Consider the following 7,045-nt stretch of genomic DNA (forward strand, 5'->3'; position numbering starts at 1 on the left):
GTATTACTTCCATTTCCAATCTTTCTCCACACCATTTTTTTCAGAATGAGTAGAACACCTGCAATGATATTCCATGTCCATGACCCCTTCTTGCTCATTACCTTAGGGTCAAAAGGAGTAGACTGTGGAAAATATTTTGCCCTTAGAGTTTGAGCCCATAGTGCTTCAGGGTTCTTGAGCATTCTCCAACCTTGCTTCAATAGAAGAGCGTTGTTAACTTCTTCCATTCTCTTAAAACCCAACCCGCCATTTTGTTTTTGTAGGCAACATCTATCCCATGAAATGAGTGTTAGTTGTCTCTCCTTGGTAGGATCTCCCAGCCAGAATTTTTGGCGTAAAGAGTCTATCTTCTTGCACGCTAAACTTAATATTTTAATTCACAAAATGTTTCACTCATGTCCACCTCTTATTATTATTATTATTATTATTATTATTATTATTATTATTATTATTTTTTTCCTTCTTTTCAAATCAACTTATTTATTGTTTCTTGTTTGAATTATGCAGGCGTGAATTAGGACTTACTAAAACCATTGTCAGTACTTTAAGAACTAGAATTGCAGACACAGAGACCATGATGATGTCCGGTACACACACAGACACCATGGATTTTTCTGCCAGAAGAAGCATGGGCATGACCACAGATTTCAGGTTAGTAAACTATATCTACCTTTACTTTCCTTTATCAAAAATAAAATCGAACTTTGCTTTGAAGGAAGCAGTTTTATAGCCATGTGTAGTAAATCCGAGTGTGGATCATCTTTTCTTTGGGGTCCTCGGATTCTTTTTGGCCACCAAATTGGGTGGGATCATAAAAAATAAAAAAAATTTTAAAGGGCAAGACTTACAGCAGTACCTTGTGATCCTTGCATTTTGTGACTGAAAAGCATTGTGTGCTCCCTGATGGGTTGCAGATCCGGACTCGTAATCCCCGCCCTAACACCAGATATGCATGCATGTATTAATTTGGATAAAATTTTCAATTTGATTAGGCATCAAACAATTTTTTCATATAAATGGCAAAAATTGAGCGCCTTCACTTTCCAAGCTACGTACAAGGTCTCTGGTCCCTGTGATGTATTCATAAACCACCGTGGGCCAGACACTAAGCTTCACTTCGCTCTTTGGCTTTACGAGCGTCTCCTCTCTCTAAAACTCAATCCCTTCCTGGACCTAAAGAGTATGACGCCTGAACAAGGGATTAAGAAGTCCATTGAAACTGCTATAAGCGACTGTAAGGTTGGACATCTCACCAAATTATTGCACTTCTGACAACTGTCTCGAGGAGTTGGCTATGCTGTTTGATCGTGAGAAGAAAGTGGTTCCCATCTTCTTTGATGTCAAAATTTCTAATCTGGCTGTTAAGGGCGATGGAAGTTTCCCATCCAAGCAGCTACATAGGTTTAGATGGGCTCTTGATTTAGCCAAGGATACGCCCGGCACCGAGATCGATTCCTCTAAAGAGTAAGTAATTTTCCACTGAAATTTCTAATACTATGATTTCTGGATCTTTTTAGAAATTTCTTATTTATCAGCTCTTGGATGGTATTTCAGTAATTGGGCTGAGAAGATGGACAATGTCTCGGCGGATGTGATGAATATGATCGACGGAGGATCTCCACATGAAACTTCTAATGCCATGATTTCTAGATCTTTTTAGAAATTTGTTTTTTTTTACTAAACAAAAGCTTTATATTATTTAAGATAAGAGATTCATAGGGTAGTAGAGTTTATTACTTGTTATGGTCTATAGAGGATAAAAATACTAAATACATGGGTTATTGGTGGAGTTTTTTCGGTGTCACAAAAACCATGAGTTATTATGTTAATCTAGAGGATATTTTGCATTTATATGGGACCTTCACCCATGATGCAATATGGAATATTCCACCCCTTCTCTTAGAGATGACAAAACCAAACACAATACGCAGTGGAGGTAATAGGAGCACCAGAAGATATTGATAAATTATTGTTTTGATTTGGTCTTCGGAGCTGTTTGATGTCTTTATAACCCAATGAAAAGTAAGTTTGCAAGAAGCCTACTTAATCTCGAATATGGTTGTTGTTGGTGTTTTGGTACTTGTGAGTTGCTACTATAGGCATGACTAGTTGGGCTTTATCCACTCCCTTGCTAAAGAATCTTTGTAACTCTATTTCTTTGATTTAGCCTTTAGAAAGTTGTCTGGTTTACCAAAAAGAAAAGTTGCTATTATGGGTGTTCTTACCCAAAAAAAAAAAAAAAAAAGTTGCTACTATGGGTGTCGGTGTATAGCTAGTGGCAATACGTGCACTTCGTTTCCCCCAAGAAATGATGGTAACTGGGTAGACCATCACCACATAAAAGGGGAGCCCGGATCATCTTCCCGTCGGGGGTGCACTCTGTGCTCATTGACATTTCACAACCACACAATATGGTGGGGCCCACAGGTGAAGGTGATGAGATTTATTTTCTAAATATTTTATTATTTTTTACAAGTAGACCCTACCCTAGTGTGTGGTTGTAAAGCTTTCGAGGAGCACAGAGTGCACCCCTGATGGGGAGATGATCCGGCGCACAAAATGGAGGGTAGCCATCACTACTTGATGTAACCTCAGTGGGGTGAGATTTTTCTATTGGACGGAAAAAGAAGAAAAAAAACCTCAGTGGGGTGAGGCTAGAATCTGGGAAACAATAAGGAAAATCAACAAGTCATTAGGGTTTCTAAATCCATGTAGTAAGGGATTAGGCCTGTTAAGGGTTTTAGGGTCTGTAGCGGTGGCATACTCGATCTAGCTAGGGTTTAGAGGCATAGTGAGAATGAAATACAAACCTAAACCTTGCTACTTTTTATTTCATTTTTGAATTCTGGAAGTCTAGAGCTTTGGGAAATTAGGCTTCCACTTTCTAGGTTTCTAGGGGGTGGTTAGCACTAGGGTTTGGGTCGACTACTGCTAGATGGAGGGTGGGGTTGTGACTCTAGAAGGAGGAGAGATTTGATGGAGGGAATTGGAGTCCGGATCAGCTCCCCCGACGGTTTCTGACCACACAAAGCAGTGGGGCCCACGGTGAAAACACTTTTTGAAAAACACAAAAAAAAAAATTACATTTTACCCGTGGGCCCCACGTTTTGTGTGGTCAGGAACCCGTCGGGGAGCACTCTGTGCTACCCCGACGGGGTGAGGATCCAGATTCAATTGGAAGACAGAGGGTTTTAGGGTTTGGGGGAAGAGAGAGAGATGGAATGAGGGTGGTTGATGGGGAATGGTACAGATGATTTCTTTCTGCTCTTGGGAGGTTGAAAATGAAGAGCTCCTTAGAGGAAACACCAAATAATGCTGCCGCAGGCCCTTCTAGAGCTGGGGATTCCCAGAATCCTTGGCCAAAACACTCAATCCTCTACTAAATCTCCTCTTCAATAATTTTATTCATCAAAACCGATATAGTTACAAGCAATAATAGGCTGTATTTGTAGCATTTATTGAAAGACTCCTACAAACCAAAAGGAAATCCTAATTTAAAATAAGACTTTAATAAAACTAGTCGTAGATTGACCCAAACAACAACATAAAAGTAAGACTAAACAAGGATTACTAATTAATTAACTTGATATAGACTTCTTTTTTTTTTTCTTTTTTTGTGAAGAAACTAAATTTATTTAAAAGAAAAGCCCCTGGAATACAAAGTACCAATTACATCAAAATGCAACAGCCAAAGAACAAAGGGGGGGGGGGAGAGAAAGAAAAAAAAGAAGCCTGAGAAGCTGCAGCATAAGAAGCTAATCTATCAGCTACAAAGTTTTCTTCTCTATGTGTATGATTCACAATTAGTACATCAAACTGATTGGAAAGATTGAAGATATCATGTATGTAATGGCTGATCATCCAAGGTGGTGTCTTTGATTTATTGTTAATCAATTTAACAACAGCTTCATTGTCACTTTCAATAATGACTTTCTTTAAATTAAGGGAGATAGCTAGCTTCGTTCCTTCTCGAATCGCAGCAGCTTCCATTTGAATGGCTTTTGAGTTTCCTCCTTTATAGTAGAAAGTGAAGAGAGTGTGACCCAAGTGATCACGAGCAATACCACCAAATCCAGACTGGAAGTTGTTGGAACCCTTGCTGATTGCAGCTCTATCAACATTGATTTTAATGAAATTCAATGAAGGAGATCTCCATTTGATACTTTTGAACTCCTTTTTTGATCTGCTATGCTGATGAAGGGCGAAGTGCTCTGCTGCTATTGATCGAGCGGATCTCCATATATGGTATGGATTACTCACTGGTCTAGAGTAAACAACATTATTGAAAGCTAACCAGATGTACCACAACATAAGTAATTGTTGTATGAGTTCCTCTAATGCTGATATAGACTCTCAAATAACAAATAAGAAAATAGTTAGACTACAAATAAAATTCTACTTCTAACTAGACCTATTGGGACTGCCCAAAATAATCAAAATGCCCCTGCTATTGAAAAATTATCCCACTCTTCTGGGTCCAGTGATACATCACTGCTATTACAGAACTGCACAATCTTTGCCACTTTGTAATAATTTATTACAGGATCGTAACCAAATCCAAAATGTTCCCTTTGAGTAAAATCAAGTGTAGCGGGCAGCATTGGATATTTTGGAATAGAGGGATTCTTGGCAATGCATTTTTCCATTTTCTTTGGATATACAAAGTAAGCCGTTGCAAGAACCAACTACTATGTTCATTTGAACAATTTATGTGCCAGATTCTGGCAACATTTTGGTTGGCCCCGGCCCTCGGCTTGGCCCTAGCTTAGGAACTTGTCTTTTGAAGCTAGATGGACTTGTTCTTGCATTCATCAAGTCGCTTTTCAGAGCTTTAGCAACTCTTTACAACATAGATCCATGGAAGAGATTGCGACCTCAGCACTTGTTTGGTGTTCGTGTTGGTAAAGACTTCGATTGGATAGGCAAGAGATGACCATTTCTTTTAGCCCTATCCAATGAATTGGGCGGATTTTGTTTGGGAACAGTGCCATATATTGGAGGAAATGGTGGAGATCTTTGTTTGCACATGTTTAGATCAGAGCATGATGCAAGGAAGACAATGGGCTCCAAAGAAACAATTCCGGTTCCCAATGTTGAGATCTTGATGGTATCATATGAGCTAGAGTCTGTTTTCCTGTAATAGAAAGATGATTAAATCTTCCAATGGAGGGTTAGTACAATGATAAAATACATAATTTCTCAGTGGAGAGATCATGGGTTCAAACTTTGTTTGTGACATATTAAGGGCTTTTGTCATGGGAAATTCTCATACCAAAAACCTTAGGCTGCATTTGTTTGCAAAGGTGGGGTGGGAAAAAAAAACATGTGGGTCCATGTGTAGTGGGGTGAGGGAGAAGGAAAGGAAATGGAAAGGATTTGTGGAAAAGTGATAGTGGTGGGTCCCACTTTTTACTTTTCCCAACTTTCCCACAAAGTCCTACCAAATATGTCGGGTTTTAAAATGGATTGGGGTGGGAAAGTTGGGTTGTGACATCACCAAACAAGCAAACAATCTACCATTTTAGGATTTCAGGGAAAAGTGAAAAATCTACACTTTTTTCAAGAATTTTCCCACCCCACCTTTATTCCAGCAAACAAACGCAGCTTAAAACCGTAGCAAATATGTTGATCCGAGAGAACTTTTCGTTGGTTAGAAAATCGTCGTAAAGTTTGGCGACGGAGAAGATGACTTTGAGTTCTATTTTCTTTAGCCACGATACCTATACGTAACTACCGTTGTAAACAATTAACCATATTCTGCGATTTTCAGTTCCTGTTGTAAATAGTTTGATACTACATAATTCACTTTCGTAGCATTAGTCATGTTAAGTGGGTCCCATGGGATTTATATATTTTGCTATGGAATTTTGATACCGCCGCAAAAAAGATTTAAAATATATATCATAGTATGTCACACTATTTATATCATATATCCTACTATTATATCATACTATTATAAAAGCATGTACTCTTCTTTCGCGACAAATCTTTTCTTTTGACTATTGTATCCTTTATTTTAATTCAAATGTCATTTTTGTCCATTAATTTTCTTATTTTTTTTTCTTTTTCCTTACAAATTGTTGGTATCCTTTGTAATTTTTTTATCTCTTTTAATTTGTAAATTAAATTATATTAAAATTAAGAAAGAGAAAAAATTCCCTTTGGTATCCTTAATAAAGTCCGTTTGTACAAAAAAATAAATAATAATAATAATAAAATAAATTTTATTTATTTACTTAAATACGTGAAATCAAATGAAAACCACAATCTCCACAAAAATTCCAAGATATTTTTTTTTATATGATAAAAACCACGATTTCTGGAAAAAATTCCACTTTTTGTAGCTTCTTTCATATGAAAACCTAAATAATTCAATCTCTCTTACCTTTCGGTTTTGTTTTTCTCAGTAGTCTCTCTCAACTTCCTCAAATATTATATTATCTTAAAATTGAACATGGCTATCATACTGTTCCCGTTTGCAGAAACACCATTACCTGGTTCCAGTCCAACAAGCTTGCTAAAATCTTCCCCTCCGATGATAATATCAACATTCACAAGGTATGCCTAATGCTAAATCCTAAATGCTCTTTCTTATGATTTCTGGTAATGCATGAACTTTTCCCTAGGTTTTGAAACTGAAATTTGTTTTCAAATGCATCAGACGATAGCAGCAGGGATAGTAACTATTGGTATTATTCTTCATGTTGGAGATCACCTTGCCTCTGGCTCTGACTTTCCCCCGCTAATCCGATCCTCTCCAGAAGACTATGCGATGTATATGTTTGGGTATTTCGGCAAAGTTAAGCCCCCATGCAGCAAACTCCTGCAATTGCCAGAGATCGTGACCGCATTGTCATGCTGATCTTAATGGCATTTGCATTCACACTCGCCACAACTTGGTTTAGGCACAGTAAGCTTCCCAAACCCTTCAACAAGCTCACTAGCTTCAATGCCTTTTGGTATTCTCACCACTTCTTTGTCATCATGTACGGCTTGCTCATCTTCCATGGCAATGATCTCTTCCTCGACAAAACTTGGTATCACA

This window comes from Hakea prostrata, chromosome 10 (assembly GCF_041222555.1).
Source record: "Hakea prostrata isolate BN-2017 chromosome 10, UWA_Hpros_2, whole genome shotgun sequence".
NCBI classification, from domain to species: domain Eukaryota; kingdom Viridiplantae; phylum Streptophyta; class Magnoliopsida; order Proteales; family Proteaceae; genus Hakea; species Hakea prostrata.